Source organism: Stomoxys calcitrans, chromosome 2 (assembly GCF_963082655.1).
Source record: "Stomoxys calcitrans chromosome 2, idStoCalc2.1, whole genome shotgun sequence".
NCBI lineage: Eukaryota > Metazoa > Arthropoda > Insecta > Diptera > Muscidae > Stomoxys > Stomoxys calcitrans.
This window is the reverse complement of record NC_081553.1, coordinates 148,614,841-148,630,373: the sequence shown is the minus strand read 5'-3', so window position 1 is coordinate 148,630,373 and position 15,533 is coordinate 148,614,841. Positions and strand designations below refer to the sequence as shown.

General features: G+C 39.0%; 2 protein-coding genes across 16 annotated transcripts in view; one reads left to right on the top strand and one right to left on the bottom strand.

Moving 5' to 3' along the window:
* LOC106084621 (tudor domain-containing protein 1) overlaps positions 1 to 15,533 on the bottom strand; it is a 787,010-nt gene that overhangs the window by 495,400 nt on the left and 276,077 nt on the right. The window lies entirely within an intron of this gene.
* The window catches only part of LOC106092742 (uncharacterized), a 338,752-nt gene that overhangs the window by 128,573 nt on the left and 194,646 nt on the right, over positions 1 to 15,533 (top strand). The window lies entirely within an intron of this gene.

Below are 15,533 nucleotides of genomic sequence, written 5' to 3'. Positions count from 1 at the left end.
TTTCCTTTTTGAAAGCCTTAGTGGTTTTCATTTATAATCTTGAAATTTGATAAATCAATCTCCTCACGACTTCCAATTAAAGATAGAAACTAATCTCTTAAAAAAAACTTTCTAAATACTATGGAGGGTATACGAGTATAAACCTCGGCTGAGCTCATGCACATTTATTCGTTGTGTTTTTGTTTTTTGACATAGTGATGAAAAAGTAGAAAGCCAATGAACAATTCCATCGTAGATGTACGTACTTCCATGCTCATGCTTCTGTTCGCAAAATAAGGTAACTTATGCTAATGATAACTACAAAAATAAGTTGGTAATGGATAATTGTTTGCAAGTCTGTCGGAATTCGGACTTTTGCATAAATAATGTGTGAACAAAAAGCTGTTTGAGTCTACTTATAATTTTTATTGATTTTCCGTTTTCCGCCAGCTGGACAGTAAAAAAGTTGGCAGTTTACGCCAAAATATTTGCCACACAATATGGAGGGGCAAATGGTCGCGTTTAAATGAGAGAAATATTAAATTTGAAATCTAAATCATAGTACTGCAATTAAGATTAATCTCAGAATAATGAATGCTATTTAAAAACAAATTGCAACGAATCAATTATCAAATAATTTCTAAACGCAAGGTACCACACTCTTAGCGAACTGTGAATTGTTTTCGCAGTCCCATCTGAATACTAAAACAATTTAAAAAAAGAAATGTTTTATTAAATGTAATTTAAAACTTCAAGATTAATATTTGTTCGACGTACAATCAAAAAATGAGCTAAGAGACAAAAAGAAATATGGTCATAAAATCGTATCGTACTCCTATCAAATGAGTTAAACCATGTCGAACTTTGGACACACACACTACACATTTATTTTGTAATATCCCCTGTGTATATGGTAGTTAAGACCTATGATTAACTTTATTAAATTAATGGATTCTAATTGCTATAATTTTGTATAAAACGTTAGAAAGTAGGAGAGGTGAGAGGCCAGTATTCGGGCCATCATAAAGGGGGCAATTAACTTATTTTTATCCGCAATAAGTTTCGACTCGCTTCCCGAAACGACCTAGATGTTTTTTCATATTGAGACCGTCTCTTTTCTTGGCTGACCAGCACAAGCATCTTATCGCATATCATCTTAATAAAGGACATTTTTTTCTTCGATATCTGGGTTTTATTTTTCTCTCTCTCTCTCTCTCTCTCTCTCTACCGAATAATCATACTCATGTAAGTAATCCCGCCTTCTCTAGCCTATAACCTTTGTGCAAATTTCCTTGGTACCAGCCATCATTGTTTCCCGGTTGATTTGGAATTCTAGATCCCCATTTTTGCTCGCGCATGTAGTGCTTTGTTCCTTATACGGAAATGTTGATTTTGGACCTTAGGTCACAATCATAAAAGTGAACTGTATCTATTTTCATCTTGCGATTTTCAAATATGCGCCGTTCCGGAACACATTTATCTTAGATTCAAGGTTAGGTTAGGTTTAAAGGAGGGTGCGGATATTAGTATGCCTCATGCCACCTAAGCCGGTAATCGGTTGTTGTGTGAAAATCTATGTTAAGAATTCCGTGCTTCTCACCAAATCCTTCTTAGAATTTTACTTCCTAAACACTAACTTGAATAGATAAAATTTTGATATTCTTTGGTTGTCTCTTTATTTTGAATGTTCACAATATTCAACAATTTTTAGTGGTTAAATCCAATATCCCAAAATAATTTGATATACTTCCTCCCCTGTAACCGCTTACGTCACCGACCGTTAACCAACATTTAAGTTAAATTTCTTCAGTCCCCTTTATCATATACCACGAGGAATTAGTGCACTTTTTTGCGTTTCGGCTGATACAGCCACTTTTCTGATTTAACCGCTTCAAATATATGTCCGTCCGTCTTTTAATTACTATAGCATGAAAGGGGAGAGAGGTATTCACTTGAAATTTTAACAGATTATTTTTGAGAAAGCAGTTCAATGCGTCGGTCCGCACATTGTTAATGTCAATGTCTACGTCTTGGCATCGAAGGCTTCTATTAAACGCACAACCTCGTGCAGGGCAGTATCCACCAACTTTCCAACAGCAGTTCGCTGGATATGCTACTCTTTATCATGGTGTTAACAAAACATTCCATGGTTTTGAGTAGAAAAAATTAAAGGCTTATAGGTCTGTAGGCCTTTGGTGTGGCATAACTTGCCTTGCCGGGCTTGGGTATAAATACCACCCTTTCCTCCTGCCAGGCTTTCGGAGTATATGCAAGTCTTAGGCACGCTGTGATGGGGCGCCAGATAGTCTGCCTCGTTCTGTAGTAACGCTGGAAATATTCCATCAGATCCGGACGACTGAAATGGTTTGAAGCTCCCCAAGGCTTCCTTTACAATAAATTTTTAAGTGAAAAGACTTCGATCAGATGAAATAAAGAAACAATTGATGTCAAATAACCTGGCGTCAACCGTAAGTGTAATATAAGAAGATTTTTTGGAAGAAAATCAATAATTCAAAAAGTAAATTTTCAAATTTTTTTAAAAATTTTTCACCGTGTCCAACACATGAGTTTAAGCCTACAGAACTAATAAATTTCTGTTAGAATCAACGATGCTTGCTATTGAATGATGGATTTCGATCCTAACTCACTATAAGCTCCGTATCAATTGTATTGTGAATTATAAAATTCATAGAAAAAACGAAAATTTTTCATTTGAAGTAATTATTTTAAAATGTAAATTAATCTGGGTGATTCGGTCTTAAAAGAAAATGTAATTAATCCATTAAATACGAATGGGTAGAAAAATACTCAAGAATGGAGTTGTCTTAGAAAAATTTTAGCCCGAGATAGGAAAGAGGTATCCTAAAGAAATTTAGGTTGAAACGCCGTTCGGACTCGGCTATAAAAAGGAGGCCCCTTATCATTGAGCTTAAACTTGAATCGCACTGCACTCATTGATATGTGTGAATTTTGCCCCTGTTCCATAGTGGAATGTTCATGGGTAAAAATTACATTTGTAAAGTGGACGACAAAAAATAGTTGGAAACAATTTTTCCAGTGATATAAGGTCATGTTTTGGCCTGTCGAAAGTCGGCAATGTTTTACATCCAAAAGAAATCCAACAAAGCTGGCGAGAAGGCACATTTCTTCGATAAATGGTTATAAAAAAATTAAAAAAAAAAAGTTTTTTTGTAAATACATTGTGGCTAAGGAAATAAAAAAGTTTTTATTTTTTCAAAAAAATTTTATAATTATAGTTTTGTCTTTAAAAAAATGTTTGTTAGAAAATTTAAAAAAATAACTACGTCAATATAAATGCTCTAAATTATGAATACATGAATTTGCATCCAAATTGAGGGTCAAGCGTAATGGGCTAAAATTTTGTCTTTAAAATTATTCATTGAAAAATGTCATAGAAAAATTTTAGAAAAATATTTCGTTTGAAAAGATCATATTGAAATTTATCGAAATCTTTCTTTTAGAAAAAAAAAATTCGATGATGCCTAGGCCTGGGCAACATTTTGCCTTTAGGCAACGCTTCATTGAAATTTTGCCTTTAGAAAAAATGTCTTTCAAATTTTATCTTTACATTATTTTGTGATTTTTTCATTTTGTTTTTGTGTCTATTTGAGACAGAGAAGCATAATAAACAAGTTTTAAAATGTTTAGGCAAGAGATACATTGAGCAGGGACAAAAAAAGTTGTTGAAATTTTGGCGTAATAAAACAACTTCTCGTTAGGCTGGGCAAAAGTTTGTCTTTCGAAAAATTTATTTTATTCTAATTTGTAATTAATCAATCAAACTCCCTTAGTGGAATATACATTGATAGGACGGAAGTTTCATTACACAAAAAAAAAAAAAAATAAAAACTAAATATAAATATAAATATTATAATTTAAACACATGAACATACAATCGAATTGGTGAATTGTTTCAAACATTACCATAAAAAAAATTAAAACACAAAAAAAAAAAAAAATAAAAAATCTTAAACATAGCAAAAGTAAAAATAAAAATCTAACGCACTTTTCCCTACGTAAAAAAAATAATAATAAAAACCAAATTTTTAAGGGAAACTGAAGCTGAAGGACTTTCGGCAACATTTTTTAAATTTTGCGGTAAGGAATTTCACAGACGTTAAACCCGATTACGGCAAGATCTTTCAAGAATAGTACTATTGTAATGTCCAATAAGTGGGAGTTACTGCTACTAGTTAGAAAGTTGATAGTGTTATACAAATTACAGGCTGTCCATATTAATAATGCAGAAGAGACAACATAAACACCTAACGTTTATGTAATGCATCCGATAAATTCAATCGTGAAACGTTGATAATCGCTGCGGCAGTGATTACCATAGACGTAACGTAAAATTCTATAAAAACAGCATAAGAGCTTGCGATGATTACAGGAATTTGCTTCTGAATAAATTTCTAAGCCATATAAAATATATGGAATTATAAGAGAATGCGCTAAGATACGTTTAATATGCACTGGAATTAAATTTAAATTATACAATCTTCTAAGCACAAAATTTATTTTAGAAATGACATGTGAAATATGTGATGTGAATTTCAACGATGAGTTCAAATCAAAACCAAGAAGTGAAGCTGACTGCTTTGTATCAATAGCAGAATTCTGCACTGTCGGGTTATACAAAGGAACTATCCGAAACGGGCCCGCTCCGCTGCGCCTTCTATAATTCTCTAATATCTTTTTAGGGTGGGGACACTTCGCCCTGAATGCGGATATCGAATTCGTGCCATTGTAGCATATGACGCTGAACGCGTTCGAATCCTGGCGAGAACTTCGGACAAAGTGGTGTTTATCCCCTCTTAATGTTGACGATATTTGCGAGATACAATGTATTGCCATCATTTAAAAAATGTTCCCAAAGAGGTGTCGCATTGCGGGAAGCCGTTCAGACTCGCCTATAAAAAATTAACTTTAAACTTGAATCGGAAAGCACTCATTGATGGGTAAGAATTTGCCCCTTCTCGATTTTTGGTGGTAATGTTCGTCCTTAGTAATTCTCTTCATTAGTGGAGGGATGGCAACTCAGACATTTCGACTCAAATATGGATATCAAATTCGTGCTGCTCTTCCAAATCCCTTTAATTTGAGTTCCATATTGCTATGGCCGGTAAATATGAACCGTTTAGAGGGTGTTTTGGGGCTGGGAACTTGGACCCAAATTTTTCTGGTCTCCAATACCTTTCGTTTGATATCCCTATTGGGCCCATCGGACCACTTTCGGATATGGGTGGCGTTTCTGGGGTAAAGGGGAGGGTCCGCCTCCACCCGATATCTAAAATTTATATAGCCTATGTTACCTTTCACACAAACGTACACAATCTATAAAAATTTTAAGGAAATTGGTCCAGCCAAGTATCATATAGTCATAATGGGTCTAATGGCCTTTTTGGGGGGTGGCGTGACCCCCTATACTTCGATCTGATTTTGTATGCCAGATTCGAAATCCACTCCCGATTACCTTTCATTGGAGCCCCATGAAATGAACGTTCAATATGTCTGTTTGGGGGAGTTTTGGGGTTGGGGCGGCTCTATGGATACTTAGACTCAAATTTTGATGCCATATTCGTATTCTACTTCTTCTCCAATACCATTCATTTGATAGCTATATTTAATTTTGGGTTGTGTTTTTGGCATAAGGGAAAGGATCCGTCCCCCTTCCGATACCGAAAAATTTTGTAGCCTATTTTTCCTTCTAGACCAAACACAATATGCTTAAATTTCGAGAAAATCGGTTCTGCCGTATTTCAGTCTATACGCAACAAACAAACCAAGTCCCATATATCCGTGATTGGCTAATGTGCCCATTGTGAGCGTTTTTGTGGGGGTGGGGTGAACCCTTTACTTCGACACGAATTTGTATGCCAGATTCGTTGTCTACTCTCGCATACTTTTCATTCGATACCCATATTGTCCTTATTGGTCCACTTTTGATTTTGGGTGGTGTTTTTGGAGTAACGGTGGAGGGTCCGCCTCCTTCCATATCAATAAATTATAAAGCCTATTCATACTTCCTGACCATATTCTTAATCTACTCCCGAATACCTTTCATTTGCGTCCCATATTGTCATGATCGTCAAATAAATGTATTTTAAGGGGTTTTGATACTGGGGCGGTCTCCCAGGTACTTGGACCCAATATTTATTATTAAATTCGTACTCCACTCTTGAATACCTTTCAATATGGGATTCAAATCCCATATTGTCCCGGTAGGTCTACTTTTATTTTTGGGTAGTACTTTTGGGATAAGGGGGAGAGTCCGCCCCCCTCCCGATATCAAAAAATTATATAGCCTATGTTTCATTCCAGACCAACCTACACAATCTGTGAAAATTTCAAGGCAATCGGTTCAGCCGTTTTTGAGTCTATATGGAACAAACAAACAAACTGACAAACAAACACAAATTGAATTTTATATATAAGAAGAAGAAGATATTGCGATCATTAGAAAATACCAAACATTCAGTTTTTCCGATATTCACGAGGATTCCATTTAAAGTTGCCCACTCACAGACTCGACCAATGTCCTCATTCAATTGGTCTAGGAATACCTCAATGTGTTCGGCGTTGCCAGATGCAAATAGCTTAATATCATCGGCATATATACTCAGCATTGAGTGCCGAATCCATTTATGGATGTCATTAACGCATAACATAAAAAGAAGCGGGCCTAAAATGGATCCCTGTGGAACATCGTTAAAAATATGGGAAGAGTTGGACACTACACCGTTAGATAACACGAATGTGAAAATTGAAAATGAGAATACAGTTTTAAAGGCAAAATTGTGCGATCAATACAATCAAATGCTTTTCTCAGATAGAGTATTGCAAGGGTACAGGAATTTTTTCTATCAAAACATTGTCTGACATTTCTATTTGATTGCTTTATCAAATATAAAGCAACCTAGTGATCTAACCCACCCACCCGTCCACAGATATGGAACAAAAAACTTCGTTTAAATTTTGGAGTTCCACATGATGGCGCATTACGCTGGCGAAGAGTTTCCGGCGAACGTTCATGGTCGGAAGAAAAGTTGTTACAAATTTCTTCCAGCGATAACAGCTTTTTGGCTCCATTTAGGCAAACAAATTTGCCTGCTGGTATGGATTGAACGAGATGGAAACTTTTAATAGATTTTTGTTTTAACAGAAACCTGCATTTGTTGTTTATCTTTACCGCGGTGGGCGCCAAGTTATCAATTCAGTAAATCCTTGACTGAATGTCCGTAGAAATGATTTGGTTGAGTTTCAGATTCTTTTTTGCATATATTTTCGCATAACCTCATCTCGCTTTGTTGATGAACAAAATTTCTTTTTCTTATGTTTGCCCAGCCAAAAGCAGGAGTTGAGCTTATCTTTGCTCAGCTAAATATTTAAGGCCTCACCGATTCTTAATGCAACATCGACTGGTTCACAATTTGTAGGCAAGCCGGAGACCAAAATATCATTCCTGTTTAACTGTTGACGCAACAAATGATTTACTTTTTCAAGAAGATGGAACTTGCTGCATATATAAAATCCTAATGCATCAAAATTTGACTTTTGCTTCTCAATAACATCTCTTATAGATTATAGTTGCTGAAATTTTCCTTCTTAACGGTGCTTGAAATGGAGTCAATAAGGCCATCTACATTTTTCATCAAATCCTCAATAGCTTTCGACAGTTTGTCTATGATATCATCACAGCGACTAAAAGATTGGCATTTCCAACAAATTTGTCTAGAGTTTTTTACAAGAAAATCTAAAGACTCATCCTTTAGGTTAGGTTAGGTTGAAAAGAGGGTGCAGATATTAGTCTGCCCCATGCCACTATGGACATACACCTAAGCCAGTAATCGGCTTGTTGTGCGCTCTAAAAACTGTAAAGTAACCTCTAAAAAGAACATTTTAAGTTAGGAATTCCGTGCTACTTACAAAATGCTTAATTGTTCTCAATACCACTCCCCTAAGTTGGTTCATGTCTGACATTGTGTCTCCACCTAAGTACCGGTATCTGTAGGACGCCAAAGCAGAGAAATGACAAAGGAAATGCTCCAACGTCTCATCATCTTCCCCGCATGCCCTACACAAGCTATAACTTCCCGTACCGATTTTACATAAGTGAGCTCGTAGTCCTATGTGTCCCGTTTTGATACCAATAGCTAAACTGGCCTCCTTCTTGCTTCCTTTCAGTAAAAGCCACGTCTTCTCACGATCTAGATTCCCCCCTAGCATTATCGCCGTCCTGCCGACCATTTCGCTGTTCCACAATGTTGCATGCGCATTCGTCGCCCACTCCCTTAACACGGACTGCGTCGACCCGAAAGGCTTCGGGTTAACCAAGTTTATTGACGGCAGTCCTCTGGCCTTCACCGCCAAATCGTCCTTACCCTTACTCCGTTATGGCCCGGCACCCAAACGATGCGGATTTTCCCATCCTCAGAGAAGGCGTTAATCTCTTTCTTACACTGCAATACTGTTCGTGACTTTTTTTTTTACTGTACTTTTACAGTCGGTAAAGATGTTCAGACTCGAAGTCCTCGCGTTAGCACCACACCACTTCACGCATTCCGTGATCGCCCGGATCTCCTTCTGCAGGACCGTATTATGGTCAGGCAGTCTAAAACAGATGTCAGTCCCTGGGTTCCCAATGTAAACCCCCAGGCCTACTCTGTCCTCTAGCTTTGATCCATCCGTGTAAGATGATCTTCCAGATGGTCTAGGGTTTCATCAATCCAAGAATGTGCCGATGGCAGCAGTGTCTCGCACTCGACTTAAAGGTTCATCTCAGGTATCCGATCGGAAACCTCTTCCCTTCCTTCCAGGTTTCCTATCGTCGCCTCGATTATACAGCGATTTTATGAGCTGCTCCCATCCTCAATCCATTCTCTCATCGCCTTTAGCTCATAGCCACAGTGGCTGCCCCACACTTAATATGTATGTCAATGGGTCGGATATCTAGAATACTCTCCAGTACTCTAGTGGGAGTGGTCCTCATCGCTCCGCCTATGCTAAGACAACATGTTCTCCGAACCTGTTGTATGGTCCTTATGTTGCACATTTTCTCCACAGCAGTCCACCAAACTACTGAGGCGTAAGTAAGTATTGGTCTAATCACGCTCCTGTAGAGTCAGTGCACTATCCTATCAGTAGTGCCCAACATTTGTGAGCCTTCTCAGTACGTTCCTGAATGTGACACTTCCAATTCAGTTTCCTGTCCAAGATCACACCTAAGTATTTGACCTTGTCAGATATCGAAATCGTCTTATTAAGAAACGAGGTGCGTTAAATTGGCCCACCTTCGTCTTCCTCGTGACGAAGGAGGGGCTAGCTCAGCCATATGCCATATGCAAGACCCTTTCGGCACTTCTGCATAGCTGATTCGGATTCTTACCTTTTAAAAGTATTACAACATCATTTGCGTAGCTGACGGTTTCAAATCCCTCCTCAGTCAGCATTCGTAATAGGTTATTTATGGTGGTCCCCCATAGGAGTGGCGATAAAATGTCCCCCTGAGGCGTGCCCTGTGCCACTTTCTCCCTTATATTTATGCTATAGGAGACACAATTTATCCACCTGTTACTTAGCATATGGTTTATCCAGTCTTTAAGGACCGGGTCCACCCGGTACTGGTCTAAGGATTGGATCAGTGTGTCGGTCTGCATATTGTTGAAAGCTCCCTAAATGTCAATGCATACCGCCAGTGTGTACGTTTTGGCATCGAAGGATTCTTCTATTTTATGCACAACCTCGTGCAGAGCAGTCCCCACCGATTTTTCCTTGCATAGGCATGCTGTTTGTATTTGAGCAGTTCGCTGGACGCCATACTCTTTATCATGGTGTCCACAATACGTTCCATGGTTTTGAGTAGAAAGGACGTAAGGCTTATGGGCCTGAAGGCTTTTGGTGTCGCATAACTTGCCTTGCCGGGCTTGGGTATAAACACCACCCTGGCCTCCTGCCAGGCTTTCGGAGTATATGCAAGTCCTTGGCACGCTGTGAAAATTTTGGCCAGACGAAGCGCCAGATAGTCTGCCTCTTTCTGCAGTAACGCCGGAAATATGTCATCAGGTCCGGGTGACTTAAATGGTTTGAAGGTCCTCAAGGATTATTTCACCATAAAATCTGTTATTATAAACCTTCGATCAACGTCACTATTCCAAGATTCCGGTGTCTCCGTGAGACCCTTCGTATCCTGTGGAAAATGGGTTTTCATCAAAAGCCTCAACATGTCCTCCGTTGTCTCTGATCTCACTCCCATGTCGTCTACTAAAGTTTCAGTTTGAACATGGGTTTTTGAGAAAAACATCTTTATCTTGGCGGCGTCCTTAACGCTATCGACCTGTTCGCAGAAAAGCTTCTAGGAGGCACGTTTTGCCGCCCTGGTGATGTTATTAGGAATACAATAAGCCGTGTGTAATACACATCCCAATAAACTTTCGCTTTTTGAAGACGTGCTCTGTTAAAAAGTCTGTGCTCTGTTAAAAAGTCCCAATATTGCGAATCTCCCCGGTCATCCAGGGTTTTTCTTGTACTGATTTCCTTTCCCGAAGAGGACAACTATCTTGTCCTCACCCACCAGTGCAGTCGTAATCCTGTAGACATTTTCGTCAACATCTTCCAGGCTTGGACAATCTTAATTATCTTGTCCAAGTCTTATTCTGATTAGCCTTCCGAATTTTGGCCAGTTGGTTTTCAACTTATTCCAGAAGCTTATCGGATTCGGCGCTGGCCGTGCTATTCTAAACCTAATGTAGCGATGGTCAGAGAAAGAGTGTTCCATGGAGACCCTCCAATCCTGAACCTCATCGATCAGATTTTCTGAACATATCGTTACATCTAATACCTCCTCCCTGATCCTATTGACAAAGGTAGCGGTGTTACCAATATTAAGTGTTAATAGGTCTTTAGTATTCAAGAAGTCTGGCAGGGCTTGGCCCCGCATATTAGTGTTGGTATTACCCCACAAAATGCGGAGAGAGTTCGCATCGCACCCTAGTAGTACCTCGTTTCCTGTTTTGCTTTCCACACCAGCCTCCATCGTAAGAGAATACTTCGTGCCAAATTTTGTGAACATCGGTTAAAATATATTACAAATTTGAAGATGATTTGATGAAAATTGCGATCTGCGCTTTGTACGCAAATAACCATGGACAGACAGGTAGACGGACGGTCAGATAAACTGACATAGCTAAATCGAATCAGAAAGTGATTCGGAGTCAATCCGCATACTTATCAAGGGGTCAATTTCTTTTTTGATTATTACAAACAAATTCGCTAAGTAATATTAATTTGTACCGCTGTAGTGGCGTAGTTTATAAAATGTGTAAAATGTTTGCAGGAGGGAAAGCATATATTTCACTCTCATTCGCATTCTGTTTAAATTAGACACCAGATGGTTTGGTTTTCATAAAACAGCCGTTCGATGTTCCAATTTCCTGCTAAAAAGTCTCCAGTAGAAATTTGCAAGCTTGCAATTACCAAACTACCAAAATTTGGTTTGCTCTCATCTGCTGGAAAATAAAGTACGCGAAGGATATAACTGATGACATCTTTTCGATCTTTTTTGCAAAGCTTACAAATGTTTTTGGTCCAAAGGACAATAGCCTTATGTCACCATTTAATATAAATGCTTTGATCCCTATTTTCCAGAGCAGACAATCGTCGATAACGCTAAACACATCTAACTGTTTTGACACTCACAAAAAACTGGACTCGGACCGTGTGTGCTCCAAAGGGCGGAAGCCGAACTGATATATACCCCCAAATATATTGATCGACGTTAAGAGATGGTATGTCATGATATATAAGAGGCATGCAGATGAAGATGATCGCAATTGCATGGAAGTGAAAACTATGGAAAAATAAAAAAAGCAAATAAATGGTGGCGAATACAATGCACTTAGGAGTTTTTTAAGTATTAAAAGGATCAATTTGAACATTACTTTAGTTTGTGAATCTAAAAAAATACAAAGACTAAATCAAAAAAAATGTGCTGTTTATTAAACAGTATTTATCAGGTGGCCACATCAACCCAGCTGAGAGAATTTGATATGTCAACTAATTTTTGAATTTGCCGTATAAAAATATAAACTTCAAAATATATAATTTATAAATTGTGTTTGCAACCTCATGTATTATAAGTTTCACTCTGGGAACTTAGGTCTATTGTGTGGCCCCCAAAGATTCAAAAAGGGCAGAAGAACACTGATAAAATTTATGTCAATACAATGCCAGACATTAAAATGAAGAAGATCAGGAGCCAACATGCATGACAAAACGGGGAGGAGGTCTGGAGAAGCTCTCTCCAATATGCAATTGAAAGCTGTAGTAGTCAAGAATGGCGAAGGGACTTTAACATGAAGATAATTTAGGCAGCCAAATAAAATTTGTGCAACCATAATCCTGCACCTACTCTCGCAATTTCAAGGCAGTCTCACAATAGGTGCTCAACCGTCTATGACTCCTCCTCATCCCCAGAAATCGAGCTTAAGTCCGCCATGTGATCAGCGCAAGGTTAAAGTCCTGACATTGCAATGGCTTTTCAGGATATTCAGTAGTGAGAGCGGCCGCTCCATAATATTTAGGAGAGGTCCCCTGAACATACCAAGTTTCCTTGTATTTTGGCAGCATACTATATGCACTCTGAACGGCCACACACCATGATGACAACGTCATCCTCGTAGCCAACAACTTTAACTGTCCTTTTCAAATGACCTGAAAATCCGACAGATATCCAAGAGCCAAAAAGGGGTACACAACCCCTCCTTGTGGTGATTGAGCTCTAAACACAATCTTCATATTTGAGCCATTTGTTAGCATTCACTTGGTAGCTATCTACGGCTACAATGACATTATGAAAACTATTTAAATCTGCCATCTTGGTGGTTTTGTGGTTTGTTGTTGCAGCCACATTTTCATGTGAAGGTAGCTTTCCTCGTCAGGCTCCTGTAGGTGATCAAGCTCCCTTCGGTCCAAAGTACCGATCGCCGCGGAAACAGGGTAGTTGAATTTTGTTTGAACTCGCCAATAACCTTCCTAGTCATATCGAGCATCATAGGCACTCAATATGTGTCCAAGAATCGGTGCCCCCGGCCTCTCACTGAGACTCTCCGCTTGATAACGCTGATTGTCCACGACTGCTGTTGCAGCTACTCCGTTTGGAGCATTCCACTATCCGCAATCTTTGGTCATATTATCAGAAAAGATGCTTTGTTGTAGCAATCCGCCGATGCGGCCACCTTATTGAATACGCCTTGGAAAGACCGGTAGTATTACAACGTGATCAACAACATTCGATAAAACATTTCATATCGATATGTCAAAGTCTGAAAGTCACAAATGGTACTCACCTGCATTAAAAGAAAAGCCAGCGACTTACCTGAAAGGACAAAAGCGAAATAAGTTAATGTTGTTTAATCAAAACCATATCTTTGATTAAAATAATACAAAAAGCAAAGTGAAAACCCCAATAAATTATATAGCAAAAATGCCGCACAAGCTCAGTTTTACCCATTTCGCATAATTTTAGAAAATTTTTTGTTTTTACACTTTTTTCGTTTACCATTTCTTCAAAATTAATAAATTTATTAATTTAATTAAATTAGTGAATTAATAAATTGGCGTTTTATCCGTGTTATTGAAATTTATCAAAATCTGAACAAAATTTTGCCTTTAGACAATATTTCATTGAAAGTTTGCCTTTAGAAAAAGGTCTTTCAAATTTTATCATAACATAGAAAAAATTTCGTTTTTTCTATGTTATGGGGGTACACTAATTCGTTATTCTGTTTGTAACTCCTCGAAATATTCGTCTAAGACCCCATAAAGCAACTAGTCGTCAGACTTATTTATGAGACGGTTAAACCAGAGGGATGCACAGTTCGTCCCCAGCCTTTAAGTAAAGGTGGTGTTTCTGACTCGGATTCAGACAGCGGCTGTGTCAACAAAACAGTCATCGCAACCGAATCGAGAGTTGAGAGCATCAGGGTGACGGCAGAAGTGAGCAGTGGCTCTTCTATGCTCACAAGCAGACCGAGAAAGCGATTCGGTGCGTGACGAAGGAGTGCGTACCGGCAGCGCAATCGAGCGAAACAGCGAATGCTGGAAGGGATAGAATTGACATTCCAGCACTTTTATATAAGCTGGAAAGAGAATCAGTTCTCCCGAAGAGCACAACACTGCCAAGACGCTGAAGAAGAAAAAAAGCTCAAGTCAGAACAGCAACGAAGGAAGCGCGCACGTCTTCATGGAGGAATGGCAAGGAAGCACAACAGAGATGAGATGACTTATGCAGTCATCGACATCGGCTGTACATCCAGAAGGATTCCACTAGTTCCCAAGTGAGGGATTTAGTAAACGAACGGGTTATCGAACATGTGTTGAACTCTCCACCCATACGAATTATGAGCTGGAGTATAGAGGGGACATCTTAACGCTCCGCTTTGCATCAGCGGAATGTATTGATACCGTCAAAAAGCTCGTTGGAAGTATCCAGACTCCTTGGGGAGCAAAGTTCGACCTTGTGAGAAATATGGACATCACACTGCTCAGAAAGGCGATGGTCTTCATCAAGGATATGGGCGGCAAGATTTAGTCGTAGAAGGAGGAAGAAACTCTCCTTGTGGTGGACATTGATCAAGTTTCCGTGACAAGTTTGGCTTAGATTAAAGGCATGAAGTACTACGGGGCAGGGGCGAGATACCCAACACAGCCTAACGAACAGGGACCAGACGACGAAACCATCAACGACTTTCTCGAGATTAGGAAGACTAGGATGGATAAAAATCCTAATGGCAACGCAGTGGCAGAGAAGTCAATACCGACCAACGCACGGGGAGCAGACGATGAGACTATAACCTACTCCCAAGAAGCCTATTTACATAAGATTTGGAAGACTAGTATAGGCAAAGATCCTGGTATTGAAACAACAGGCAGAGCTGGAACGGGACGCGACTTTCTTAAGATTCGGAAGAAAGGCAAAAATCAGACTATTAAAACATCACGCTGTGCAGTGACGGGAAACTTAATGCAGCCTTAAGAACAGGGAGTAGACGATGAGACCATGACCCACTCCCAAGAAGCCCATCCATTGGAAGACCAATGGTTGAAGTAATCCAGATAAACCTCCGCCGGGGCGAGACACCTACTCACGCTCTGTGGAGAAAATTAGCAAGGCCCCATTATGGTCTCAGTCGGCCCTGATAATACACCTGGCAGCTATATCAGGTTATGAATCGATTTGAACCTTATTTGGCACAGTTGTTGAAAGTCTTAATAAAATACGTCACGCAAAAATTTCTTCCAAATCGGAGAGGAACTGCGTCCTCTAGTGGCTTAAGAAGACAAGTTACCAGATTGGTTTATATGGCAGCTATTCAGGTTAAAGACCGATTTGAAGCATACTTGGCACAGTTGTTGGATATCATAACAAAATACTACGTGCAAAATTTCAATTAAATCGAATAAGAATTTCGCCCTCTAGTGGCTCAAGAAGTCAAGATTCAAGATCGGTTTATATGGCAGCTATATCAGGTTATTGA